The sequence below is a fragment of the Nansenia antarctica genome (assembly GCF_963989245.1).
Source record: "Nansenia antarctica genome assembly, chromosome: 15".
Classification (NCBI taxonomy): Eukaryota; Metazoa; Chordata; class Actinopteri; order Argentiniformes; family Microstomatidae; genus Nansenia; species Nansenia antarctica.
Window position 1 is genome coordinate 23693465 of NC_137685.1, and position 15020 is coordinate 23708484.

Consider the following 15020-nt stretch of genomic DNA (forward strand, 5'->3'; position numbering starts at 1 on the left):
AGTGGTAGCTGCAGCATGTTATGGGTGTGCTTGTCACTTGATCAGGGGTCAAGAGAAAGTTGAGAAATTTGCTGAGTTGGTAGTGACATCCTAATCTACACAGTGTGTAATTGTTTTCTATTAAAATCGGGGACCCTACAAGGACAATGATATTCATTCCGATATCACATGAACTATTATCCTTGCACTCAGATGGACTCAATTCATCTGAATAAATTGTTGAATACATGTTTGCATTTTAGCTAATTTTAGGAGCGCCACAGCAAGGGGGGTGTAGACCTTTGCAAACAGGTCTTTACTTCACTTTGTAAGTGTCCAGTAGGCTGTGTAGATCAGTGTGAAAGAAATCCTAATTTAATGTATTTCGATTCCAGCCTCTGGGGCAACAAAAGATGAAAATGTTGAAAGAGGGTGTAGCCTTTCTATAGGCACTGTATATACACTTTATACTACAAATGTCATTGCACATATTTTATTAAGGTTGCTCACCCTGCTTCCTTCTACTACATATTTTGGATGTGTGTAAGAAAATGTGCCTTTGGTCAGGATGGGTGTGAGAAAATGTTTATGAAAGTTGGAACCCAGCTCGTCCCTTCAAATGCCCTAGCAGTAATCATAAATGTTCATGTTTATGTTACAATTAACAACCAGCAAATTATGGTCCTAATATTCATCTTCATTTCAGCATTTTCTGTGTGGCTATGTTTTTTTTTTTATGGGCTACTTTGAAAGCAGGGGTACTATAAACTGATGCTTGGTGGTGGTTTTAGTTTACCACCTTGCTCTTATAGATGGAGTTTGATAAACGTATGTGTGACTTGTGAGTTTGTTTTGTAATTGTACCTCAACTTCTTAAGAATCTTGATTGATTGAATGGAACTGCTCTGATCATTTAGCATAGTGTTTTGGATGCAGTATGCATTATGCCATATGAAAAGGCTAATTGATATTTCAACCCATGAACTGCTCTCCTGGTTTAGTCAGTGTTTATCCTGTTTTACATGCAAAATGTAAGTAATGGAAAAGTAGACACTTTGGTCCTTGAGAAATCACTAACATAGACCTAAAAAGAGTTGCCATCACAATTATAATTCACACACAAACCCATACTCTCAATTGAAAATGTTTGATTGCTGTACCCCTGTTTTCAATGTATTTGTTGTAAGTTCAGGGTGGTGTCTGCTGTGGTATCTTTTTCCCCATAATGTTTATGCTTGCACCAGCTTAACCCTTCCAGTTGCATTTTATTACTTTTGTTCATTTGCTTTACTTCATTTTTGGTTGTGTTCACTTCACCTTTCCCCTTTTTCTTTCAACTTTTTTCCCTCAGTCTCTTTCTGCTGAACTTGACTCCTCCAAGCAGGACGTTGAGCGTTTGTCTGCAGACCTGCAGAAGCAAATCACAGCTCTGGATTGTATATCTAAGGAAAGTGCTACGTTCAAGGCTCAGAAGGAGAATCTTGAGAAGCAGCTCTCAGATGTACAGGCCAATCTCTCTGCCTCTGAGGCTTGTCACAAGGAGCTCTCATTCAAGACAGAAGAACTCTTGACATTTAGGGACAAGCTCACAGAAGATCAAGATAATCTTTTGACCACAAACCAGCAGTTAGATAGAGAGAAGGCTTCACTGTCCAAAGAGGTGGAGAATCTGAGAGCTGTTGTTCAGGAGGCACAGGTCAAAAACACAAGCCTGAAGAATGCTGAAGCTGAGCACCAAGCCCAAATTGAAGAGCTTCAAAAGGTCAATACAGAGAAGAATGAGGTCCTCCTGAAGTACCAGCAAGAGATTCAGCAGCAGGAGACTAAGAGGGAGAAGCTTGAAAAAGACAAAACTGATCTTGCAGAGGAGCACAGCAAACTAAAAGTTGAAGCTGAATCTGTAAGTTTGGAGCTTATTCAACAGAGGAATAACCTAACAAAAGAGAGGGAGCTCCTGCTGTCCCAGCAGGCAGAGCTTCACAAGAGCCTACAGCTCCTGCAGAAGGGCAAAGATGATCTACTTCTGCAGGTTAAGGAGCTCAAAGGCCAGGCAGAATCATCTGCAGAGGCAAAGAAGCTTCTTGAATCTCAGCTGCAGGCTAAAGCCAATGAGCAAAATACACTGACCTCTGCTAAGGATGCCCTCTCTAAAGAAGTTCAGGACTTACAGACAAAACTGTCAACTGTGACACATGAAAGGACTACTCTCCTGGAGTCTGAATCCAATCTGAAGGCAGAGGTTGCCTCTGTTTGCATTGAAAGAGATACAGTGGCCTCTGAACAACATCGCTTGCTTAAAGAGGTAGAACAATTTAAGGCCACTCACACTGGATTGATAGCTGAGAAACAGGGTCTGCTTGACGAGAAAGTCCAACTGCAAGCCAAAGTACAGGACATTACTCAACAATCTCTCACTGGAGACAAGGCCATGGATGAGATGTCTTCCAGCCTTAACAATGCTGCACAGGAAATAAAAGCCTTGAATGCAGAGGTTAAGGCCTTGAAGTCTGAACTGAAGCAGAGAGACCAGGCAAAGGGGGACTTGGCTGGAGAAAAAGAGTGTCTGTCTACCAAGCTGGAAGAGCTTGGCAAAGAGGCCTCCTCCCTGGCTAAGGAGAAAATGGACCTCCTAGCTGTACAGTCAAGGCTGGAGCAGGACATTTCCTCTCTCCGCAGCAGCCAAGAGAGCGGTGATGGGGAATGCTCAAGGCTCCTTAGTGAGGTAGAGAAGCTGCGAGCTATCCAGAAAAGGCTTGAAGCAGATGCCCAGGCCCTACATGCTGAAAGGGCACTGATAGAGGGACATTTCAATGCTGCCACGGAGGAGCCATCAGTGTCTGCTAAGGCAAGAGAAGAATTGGACACCAAGGTGGCATCCCTGAGTGTTCATAAGGAAGCCTTGCAGAACGAGAGAGACAAAGCCACTCAGCAAGTCACCCAGCTTGAGGACCAACTCAAAAATGCTCTTTCCAAGCAGCTTGAGGTATTCCACACTAACATGTCCTGAAACTAATAATCATATTTGAATGGCTGAGGTTGTGCTGCACCCTTAATGCTTGCATGCTGATTTGGTCTCCTTTCCTGTTGTGCTTACATTTTTATTTATTTTTATTTTACATCTTCACATACTAACTTCTTTATCTTGCTTTTAGTCCCTTACAAATAAGTGCTATTAAAAACCTGGAATCCTGTGGACTAAGAACGTGATTTGAGTAGTTGGGGTCTTCTGTTCTGGACTAAACGCCATGTTCAATAGTTAATTTCCTAATGCGTTCTAGTCCAGGAGTAGGCTTAACCTACTAACGGATTTGCACTGTCGGACATTAGTTGTGTTTCTACATGCACACATGATTCAAAGACGCAGCCATCAGAAACAGAAAGGCGAAAATCAGTGAGCCCACTCCCCTAGAACATCCCCTGGCCACAACATGTTTGTATACATACTGAGTATTGGGTAGGACACATTTTAAAAACCGCTTTTGTGGGACCAAAATAAATAAACATTGTTATACAGTACAGCTGTAAATCACTGATGGATATTTCCATTGACACAACAGATTGAAAGTAAGGTAATTATTGAAAGTATCCGTTCTCAGACCACAGGATGTAATAAATATATTTTCTCAACTCACTTTTCACTTTTAAGTTAACCTTTCATGAGGTCCCTCTCATTAATGCTGTAGACAAAGCCATTTGCCTGTTGCGTAGCTGTAGATCTTGGCATTGCTATGATTCCTGAAAATTACGACTAAATCACACAAGATCATTGTAAACCCACTAAAGCCTCAAAATCTAATTTGGAATGGGATGACTGACATGCAAAGCATGCAATTTAATTCTGCATGGTATTACAAATGTTGAATAATTGTCTCACTAACTAGTTAAAGGTAATTTGGGCTGTACAAAACAATGCTTAACCAGAGGATTTGCAAATCTCATGATATCTGAGTTTGCCACTCACCTCAACCAACCCACACACTAGTGAGTTCTTCTGGCATTATATTTGTCTGGTTGACAATGTCCATCTTTCCATACAAAGGCAGCCGAGACCTCAGGGAAGACTTCAGAGGCCCTGGAACAGCTGACACAAGAGAAATGCCGTCTGCAGCAGGAGAAGAGCTAGGCCCAGTCTCTGCTGGAGGAGTTCCGCAGTGCCAAACAGGAGATGCAAAGTCAGGTGAGACAGGAATTCCAATGCTGGAATACCCTAAGGGGAGCATTGTGGGTTGTAAAAGTAGGAGGAGTGTAGAGTGGCAAGTCACTTAGCTTGGGGTTTCCTGATAGATCAATACAATCAAGGGAGATTAGGGGTGTAACGGATCGCCCCCCACGGTTCGGCACGCATGTGTACCGCGGATCAATTGCAAAATGTAACCAAGTAATAATATTACTTAATATTAGTTAATATCCCTTGTAAATCACAATGTAGAGTTGCCATGAAAAGATAGACGCGACAGTTGCGTGCTTTGTTTTACTCTAAAGCGCAATGATAGGTTGATAATGGGGAAAAAACCTCCAGAACAACAAGGCTGCGTTCGTAAATTTGCTCTGGAATCTGATCAGCATTCATGGAACGCCTCTTGTCCAATCAAATTACTTGGTCCATTTATGACGTCGGACCCAGTGTGCTCTCCGGCGCTCTCAGAGCAAATTTACGAACGCAGCCCAAGTGTATCATGGCGAGTGCTGCTAATGTTGGCGACAGAGAAGAACTCGAAATGCCTCCCTCGTCATTTAAATCCCATGTATGGGAGCACTTCGGCTTCTCTGTCAAGTATAACAATGACGGACAGTGTCATTGGAAGTGTGGTCGATAAAAAAGTTACGGTGTTTAAGCGTTGTGCAACGAGAAAGTCGTACGAGCATGGCCACACATTTGCCGCGACATCACCCTGGTGTGTTGATGGGAGGCACGAAAAAGGCAGCTTGACAACTTCTGATAATGTAGCCAATTTTTTCATACCATGTTTAAAGTAAGGTTTCACTTTATTATTTAGTTAAAAGTGGCATAAAACATGTTTATTTGTCTGCTTTAAAGAGCCCAGTGATTCACTGCTGCAACCAGGTGCCTCCTCCCTCTCTCCTACTGGCTACTGCATCATTTAAGTTGAATGTGTGTTTCTGTTTAATATGTAGCCTAATGTTTGAGTGTAGAATATGTTATGTATGTATATATATATACACACATATATATATATATATATTCCAGTTTTGACATCTTGAATGTTGTTGGGTTTTACACAGTGAAAGTGGTGTTTTTACAGAATTCGAGGAAAACGTTTTCTGTTTTTTTTATTTTTATGTTTTGTGTTGATCCGAAAAATGATCCGATCCGTGACTCAAAAACCGTGACACGATCCGATCCGTGAGTTAGGTGATCCGTTACGCCCCTAGTAGAGAGACAGACAAGACATCATCATTGTGTCTTTATGTCCATGCATTCTGTGCTATTGTTGCCATGGAGGCCATGGAGGTCAGGTCGTCTGTACTGTGGGCCTCTGGCCATAAGGGTAAGACATGTTTTACTATCCTAGCTTGTCAGTCTGTTGGATTGATAAATGCTAAATGCGATCCTTGGGACGGCCCAACTCTGACGTCACCCGTTGGGTAAGGGTTGGGTAAGGGAGATAGATAGAAGTTTATTTTTCCCAGGGGGAACTTTTTGTGGGGTGGTAGGCTACAAGCAACTGTTGGTACTAATCCACATGTCCATTAGAGAGCCAAGAAAACCATCATTAATAAACAAATACAGTACAAGACAGAAGATTACAACTGAATATGATTGGGAGGAGTCATTGTTCAAGGGCAAGGGTCAAAGGTCACCCCAGAGAACCCACTTAGGGCTTGATTAGGTTTTGCTCGTGCAAAAAAAAAAAAATCACCGTCAGCCCCCAGTTGGACTTTCAAAAAGGAACGTCCAAATGGTGAGTATAATATCCAGTCGATTTCACAGCAGACCTGTGTTCCCATGAAACACATAAGTATGCTTGATTTACTTTTCCTATTGCAATGAAAACAATGGAATTTCAATGGGGTTGGTTGGCAAAAGTGAAAAAGAAATCCTATTTTACTACATTCACAGTCATCTCCACCCTATCAATTATAGACCACCATATATAATGACATTAATAATAATATAATGTATACATATTTAGGCCCTCTCTGGCCCTGGCCCCGCCCCTGGACATAGCTCCGCCCCTGGGGTGTGTGAGTGAGAATAGCAAAGAGGGAGGGTTTGTGATGGTCTTCTCCTGTGTGGCTGTGTGACAGAGAGAGAGAAAGTTTATTGTGAGTTTACTATGCAGGCTGGGAACTGTGTGTGTGTGTGTGTGTGTGTGTGTGTGTGTTTGTAGTATGTGTGTGTACGTTTGCGATGTTGAATCTAGACTGGTAGATCTTGGCAGACTGGCTACTTGAAAAGTAGATCTTGGGCACCCCTGGTGTATAGTATATCCATCCCTGAAAAAAAAATAAGAGAAAAATGAAATCAGCATCTCTACATTTCTGGCAGCCATTCCATTCCAGTGTCTGTTGAATTCCAACACAGACACACCTTATTCTACTTAGTGAGGTACTGATTAGGTGATGACCAGAACCAAATCTTATTTAACAACAAAAAGTATAAAAACCACTGCTGTGGTCATCACTATCCTCTTAGTCATACTAAAAACAGTGCTAGTTGTACCTCAAAGGTAATTGGAATAATAATAATAAAAAAATACTGACCATGCCAAAACAGTTGAAACGAAAAGTTTTTGAGTGAGGAAAAGAACTGTTAAGCAACACTCACTCATCAACTTAAGATATGCGCAATTAATCTCTCAAATACCATCATGATTTGTATCCTACCACAGTTTACAAGTCATATAGAGCCTGTTTCAGCTACACGTCAAGAAAACATTAATGATTGGTAATGAAAAATAACTGGCCCCCACAATGAAGGCTTTGCTGCTTGACGCAGTCAGAGGTAACTGCGTCAAGCAGAGGTAAGAGGTAAGCAGAGGTAACTGCGTCAAGCAGAGGTAAGAGGTAAGCAGAGGTAACTGCGGTTCTCGACAGTGCCTTTCTCTAAAGCAGTGGTTCTCAAACCTCTCTTCCGGGACCCCCAGGCCCTCCACATAATATTTGATCTGTTCCACCACCAGCACACCTGATTCAACTTGATTAGTTGGAACAGATCAAATATGTGGAGAGGCTGGGGGTCCCCGAGGAGAGGTTTGAGAACCACTGCTCTAAAGTGAATGAGCCTCGATCTCCCAACTCTCCAAAATCTCTTATTTATTAATACTAACATAGAAGTTGATGTACTTTGTAATTATGTATTTGAGGGGTTGAAAAATCATCTCACTAAACAGGGTCTCTCTCTACCAGGGTGTACATCTGTATGTGAAGAACCTGGACGACAGCATGGATGACGAGGCCCTGCGCAAGGTGTTCGCCCCCTTCGGAACAATCACCAGTGCAAAGGTGGCGACGGAGGGTGGACGCAGCCAGGGCTATGGCTTTGTGTGCTTCTCCTCCCATGAGGCGGCCACCAAGGCCATGGCTGGCATGAACGGCCGCATCGTGGCCACCAAGCCGCTGTTAGTGGCTCTGGACAATGGCAGGGAGAGAGCAAGGCCCTCACCACCAGCCAGCGCAGGGCGAGCCATGCCTCCAGCCCAGAAGCTGGACCGCACGACCAGAGACAAGGTTTGTGAATTTATTAATACTAACATAGAAGTTGATGTACTTTGTAATTATTGTCTATGTATTTGAGGGGTTGAAAAATCATCTCACTAAACAGGGTCTCTCTCTACCAGGGTGTACATCTGTATGTGAAGAACCTGGACGACAGCATGGATGACGAGGCCCTGCGCAAGGTGTTCGCCCCCTTCGGAACAATCACCAGTGCAAAGGTGGCGACGGAGGGTGGACGCAGCCAGGGCTATGGCTTTGTGTGCTTCTCCTCCCATGAGGCGGCCACCAAGGCCATGGCTGGCATGAACGGCCGCATCGTGGCCACCAAGCCGCTGTTAGTGGCTCTGGACAATGGCAGGGAGAGAGCAAGGCCCTCACCACCAGCCAGTGCATACAGAGGACGGCCAGCGCCCACACCACGCCATTCTGCATCCCTAAGGCCCAGACACTGAGAAGTGTGTGAGGGGTTGGATTGGACTCTCATGGCCAAACACACACACACACACACACACACACACACAGTCACACATACAGACAATACACAGAATACACAATAAAATTATTTAAATTTAGATTCTCTCCTATTGACTTATTGTTTGCCCCAAATACACCTATCGCACTAAAGACACCTAACTTGGCTATATGACAAGCTCTTTTGGAGTCGGTGTGTGTACACAGGTGAAATAGGATGCTGACATCCTGATAGATATATTTACCTGATAGTGAGCCTGAGAGGTATTCCAAGAGCTTTCCACGGAACCTCATCGGATATATGCTATCAGATATATGCTACACAATTACCATCATGGCATGGATCAAAATAAAGCTTCTGCAAAGCTTCTCTGGACTTCATGAAATGCATTTATGCAACGAAGTGTGTCTATAGGTTCTAAACTTTATGTCCACTATCGCAGCGAGTAGGACTGGGGCGCTCAATACACACACACACACACACACACACACACACACACACACACACACACACACACACACACACACACTTGTCTGACATGGGGAATTAGCCTCCTGTGTTTGTGTGTGAAGTCTTTCTAATCTCTGATCTCTTGGATAAGAGCTCAGATGTGCCAGAAATAACCTGTAGCGGGGCGTCCGGTGTCCTGGTGTCATTTTACGCACACATTTTCAGGTCGGTTCAAGACGGTTGCATATTTTAAGAAATAAATAACATTTTAAGTCATTTTTTCTGAGTTGGGTTGTCCCACTCACATTTCATTTTATTGGACAGATATAGTAAAGACAGACAGGAAAGTAAGGAGAGAGACATGTCAGCAGGGCATGGGCCAGACTCGAACCCATGCCAACATGGGCACATGTGTGCACTGTAGACAGCGGTGCCAGACCACTGGACCACCACAGGCCACGGTTGCATATTTTCTGACTTATATATCTTCTTCACTACTTTTGTTTTCCCCTTTGCTTCTGGGTTTGGATATCGTGTCTGGACATGTGTGTGTGTGCGTGTGTGCGTGTGTGTGTCTGTGTGTGCATGTGCGCGTGTGTCTGTGTGTGTCTATGTGTGTGTGTGTGTGTGTGTGTGTGTGCGCTTTCATGTATGTATGTACTTTTTTTTACTGTCTAGCCTGGGGAGCTGTGACCAAGGTCTCTTTTACAAGGGAGCCATGCAAACAGAAGAGTAGATCATGGAGAGAGACACGGACAGTACAAACACGCAGACAATGAAGACAGTAACAGCCATGTCACAGTCAGAAACAGACAAAACACAGACAGCAAGACAAGACACAGAGTGAAAAGAGGACAGATGGAGAGAGAACAGAAGTGGGTTGATAGTACAGGCATTATACAATATGACCTCAGACAAATTGCAACAGAAACTCTTTCAACTGTCCTAGTCTCATGGATATGTATTTCATAACATATCAAAAGTCTTAAGAAATCCAAGTGGTGGAAAGTATTGAAAAATACTGAAACTGGTGATGTCACAATTTCCCCTTGACGCCCATGTTAAATAATGTTTTTATGCATGTCTTCTTGTCTGATGTCCACACAAAGTGTTCAATACTGTCCACAATCACCCAGAAACTGTTTTACATGAGACATGGAGTTGGATGCAGTACTATATGTGTGTAAAAGGACATTCTTAACCCATAGATGCATACAGGTAAGTGGGTCAAGAGGAACCAGTGGGTTCGTTTTCTTGCAATATATTCGTAATGAAAGGTTTTTATCATTTCATATTCCAGGTATTCCTAAATATATATATATCAGACCATCTAACCCTAACCCATTAAAAAAAAAAAAAGATTTACCTTTTACACTTTTTAAGTATTTTTTGTATTACTAGCCCAAGCTTCCATAAGAGGGTCAAAGATACCTGCATGCATCTGATCTGGATGAAGTTGCTGTCCTCTATGCACAGTTGATGGAGGGATCAGTGTCTGCAGAGAAGGCTTGCAATGCTGATGTGATACTCAGAATAAAGGAACAACTCAAAAGCAAAAGTGAATACTTAAAATCCTGTAGCAGGACAGCTGCCCTCTGGTTGCAGTACATGGATATGGTGGACATACTTCGCAAGTTTCTGAGAGCTGAACGTACTGGCAATTGGGCACTGCACCTTGTCTGTCTCAAGAGGTGGTGGATCACAATACCCAAGACAATAAATCAGCCCTCAGATCTTCAGTTCTAGTTGTGTGGTGAAACCCTCGGCCACCATAGTACAGTAGGTGATTGGGTCCATCCTTCTGTTCTGAACGATGAAACCAGAAGGACTGTTGTCGCTGAACCGGAAGTTGATCGGGTGTTTCATCATTTTCAGCCGCCGATGTTGGGGTCCAGGAAGTTGTGTTCGCTGTCCGACCAGTACTCCTCGTCGCACGGGTCCCCCCTCTGGCTCTCGGCGTCGCTCTCCGTCCGGTTGGGGTCCCAGCAGGCCTGGGGATCCGGCGGCTGCAGGGCGTCGGGGAAGAGGCGCCCCTCCGGGGCCGGGGACGGGGTTCCGGCCATGGAGCCTCCGCACGACTTCCAGGCGTTCTCCTGGAGCCCCAGCGGGGTCGAGCCTCGACTCTCTCCCGCCTTGGGCCACATCTTGTCGGGGAAGCCCCCTCCGGCTGGGTTGCCGTACCCCATGGGCCAGGCCTTGGGCTGGGGGCTGGGAGCGGGGCTGTCCCAGTGGCGGGGGGTGCCTGGGTGTGGGGAGGGAGAGGGGGAAGGGGCGACCTTCAGTGAGGGTGATGGGGAGGGGGCGGGAGAGGCCATAGGGGTGTTTGGACCGGGGTAAGTGTTCCACTGCTGCTGCTGCTTTTATTGCCTTGCTGGGGGTGAGGGGAGCCAGCGTGCCGGACCTCCGTTTTGACGACAGCGGTCTTCTCCGGCGTCTCTCCCGACGCGGCCGCCTTCTCCTGCTGCTTGCCTTTCTTCTTCTCCGAGGTGGCCTTCTTGGCCTCCAGGCGGCGCTGTCGGCAGGACTTGGCCGGCTCGGGGAGCTTGCGGACGGCGCGGCGGAAGTTGTCCAGCACCTGGATGGTGTCGGACTTCATCTTCTGCCGCTGGCCCTCCTCGCTGCCGTGCTCGTCGGTGAGCGACACCTTGTAGAGGGGCAGCACATGGAGCTGCTCGTCCTCGGGGATCTCCCCCACCTTGCGGTTGTCCTCTTTCTTCAGGGTGCACACCTGGGAGAGAGGCGGTGGTGGGGGGGGGGAAGGGGAAGGGGAGAGGAGAGAAGAAGAAGGGACAAGGTTTAGTGTCTGCTGAGTCATCGTGGCGGTGACCGGGCAGGGGGACGTTGTACTGCGGACACACACACAAGTCTCTCTGGCAACTACCCCCCTGAGAAACAGACGAACGACCTAAGAACAATATAGACATGCACAGATAGAGTGAGAAGGAGCGAGAGAGAAAGACAGACAGAGAGGCAGACAAACAGAGAGACAGATGGACAGAGAGAGACAGACGAACAGACGAGAGAAAGAAAGAGCGAGAGAGAGCAAGAGAGAGAGAGGTAGTGGGGGGTAGTGGACGTCGACGCATCGTCCCAGCCCTACTTACAGGATAAGCTGTTGAACTCAGACATACCCTGTCTGAGACCAGAGTGTTGTGGAATTTAACGTGTATGCAGAGTGAACATAACACACTCCGGCTTATATGAGAGAGGTCACTTAGAGTACCGAATGGACACAATTGTCTCATGTCAGCGCAACCAAGATCTCTCTGGCTTCCCAACTGTCTGTTGAAGAACCCGTCGGAAGACAATGGTATGGGCTGTCAACTGATTATCATGTTGGGATAACAACAATCCCCTTCAATTCCTCTATTAAGTTACATTTACCCATCTGTCTTGCATTGTTGAATATAATAAACGTGTAATAACAATGAACAGATTTCCGAATTACACCTAGCGGAGTAGATATCACAGATGCCAATACCAGTGTTTCCTCTATATGCATTTATTGGTGGCGGGCCGCCACGAATGAATTTCCTCCGCCACTAATTGATTCAGTCCACTTAAAAAAATAAAAATAAAATCCACCTCTGAACATTTTAGCTGATTAAAATATATCTGCTCCTAGATCAGCGCTATAATGGATGTTGACTAAAAGTGCACCTAAATCCACGCCCATCTCTCTCTAACCGCTGATCCAAAATCAGATTAATGACATTAAACATTCAGTTGACGACGTGACACAAGGGCTACTCCTGATTGGTCTAAATGTGAACCGGCATGAGAACCGTGCACTCAACCATCCCTGCTGAAAAACTGTCGCAAGTTGAAGAACTCGTGCAAGTTGGAAATACTCGGAAACTTTCGCCAAGTTGGACATACTTTTCCTGTTGTGTTTGAGACGGAGCCAAGTAATGATAAGTACAGTGCGTCGTAATGATGTTTGTGTAACATCTGGCAACTTACCATCTTGCCATCGCTGCCAAACAGCACCGGGCCTGCCTTGGTGACCAGACCAGGTCGGCTGGCACCAGGGATCTCCAGGGGCTGTCCGTTAGCAGCGGTGCCGTCGTTTACCAGAGTGGAGCCGTAGAACGTCATCTTCTACAGAGAAAGGTTGGCATGACAACAGTGGGATGAGTTTCTGAGGTGCATCTCAGTACTCTCTTTCACCTCTTGTGTTTTCAAGTCAGTGCTGATGAGGGAGAGGGAGAGGCCACTTTACACTACTGTGATTCAGTCTCTGTCTCAGAGGATTTCCACTATAAGACTGACTGTGGGCTGATGAGGGAGAGGGAGAGGCCACTTGAAACTACTGTGATTCAGTCTCTGTCTCAGAGGATTTCCACTATAAGACTGACTGTGATGAGGGAGAGGGAGAGGCCACTTTACACTACTGTGATTCAGTCTCTGTCTCAGAGGATTTCCACTATAAGACTGACTGTGGGCGTATTCTTTTTTTTCTGAGTGGGGCAGTCCCACTCATGGTTTTCTTTTTAATGACAGAGACAGATAGAGATTATGACAGGAAGGATGGGTGAGAGAGAGAAGGGATGACATGCAGGATATGTCCCCGGCCGGAATCGAACCGGGACCCTGCGGTTACATGGTCAGCACTACGCCACCCAAGCGCCCCACTGTGGGCGTATTCTTACCTGTCCATCAACATCGGCCCAGGCACCGGGGACTTTGTCATGACCTCTGATCCAGTTGTGAAGGGCCTCGGCTGACTGGTTCCAGTCAATCTACATCACAGACAAAATGCAAAAATACTGATCAATTGTACATCTCATTCTAACAATGGACCAATATACACAGCAGAAACCCTAGTGAGTAAGTACAAATGTAAGTACGTCTGGTCATAATAGATTTGACATCACCGAATTTCTATGGAATTCCAGATAGCATTGTAGTAGTACTTGTGGGAAAAGCAAGATGGCAGGAGCAGTCTAGAGTGTTCTGTCCAGGACTAGGTCTTCAGTACCTTTGCGTTGTCTTTCTTCTGGATGCCCTCCTCTGATTGGGTGATCTTTGGTGCTTTCCCCGCTGCGATCAACCTCACCGCCTCCACCTGTGAACAACCATGCATACTCAGCCCCCCCAACGGCATGGAATGGATATGTGTGAACCTATTCAAGTGTTATGACGGTGACATTTGGCATTTCCATGTTCATGCTTCATGCATCTTTCTCGAGACAAAACATGCTGGCTGTTTGAGATGTCACGAGTGTCGGTGTGCTTTTGTGTAAACACATCTTTACCATTCAGTATATCACATACAGCCAATACAGCCATTTAACGATTGTGATACTTTGACACAGTAACCTATCCCTCCATTGAGATACATTTGATAAGTGTCAATGTTAGGAATGTCTCCCAAGGCCGTAGGCCGCCACTGATTCTATTAAAATATATTTAATACAGTATTTAATACAGTACGTGTTTATATTTGGAATGTCACACATGGCCCTACCCCCCAATTTACAATGCCATTGTCTGCAATTGTGCCTCTCTGTAAATGTATATATTTGTTTTTGTTATGATGACTGATGTATAGATGATTCACTTACTTTAGACGTAAGTTGCTTTGGATAAAGGCGTCTGCTAAAGGTCTGCTAAAGGTCAATGTAAATGTTACTTATAACACAGTCATTGATCATATTATTATGCCCGGCTGCAACAGCTAAGCATTAGTACATGATGCCTTTTATGGATAATTATAATGCCATAATTGTAATGTCATAGCAAGTTTTATGGTAACCAATCAGGTCACCATGATTAGTCACCCTGACACATGGATATGCTCAATGTTATATCTATTTCAACCACAGGGCGGCGATTTTGTACAGGAAAAGTTATTTTGATTGCTTATGCCTGCCAGCTGCTTCCAACATTGCCCAGGTTAGGATCTCAAAATCACACTAAGTTCCTATACATATTTGAATATTCCCTGATTGTAGGTTAAAATAACATACAGGTTTCAATCGTCAAATCTCAAGTCAAGTCAAGTCAACTTTATTTATATAGCACATTTACATACAGCAGCAGCTGAACCAAAGTGCTTCACAGATGTAAAACAGGTAAAGTGCAGGATATTAAATAAAATGCAACACAATACAAGATGTGATAACAATTTAAAAGAAGAGAAGATAAAAGGACTAAAAACAATAAAACAATAAAAGCCAGGGACATAACAATGGCTAAGTGGGGGGGAAGGCCAGGGAAATTTAAAAACCTCCAGATCTCTGTTGCTATCCACACATCTGTTCTGCTTAGTATTAAAAGTAAAGCAGAAACTTGTCCTGGTTAAAACAGGAAGAGGAGCTTTTTAATATGGAAGCATATAGTAGACTCAATTCAAATGCTAATGCAATATGAGATTGCAATTGCATGTTCCACTTTTGCATGCATTCTTTCAGACAATATTCAAATTCAAATGCAA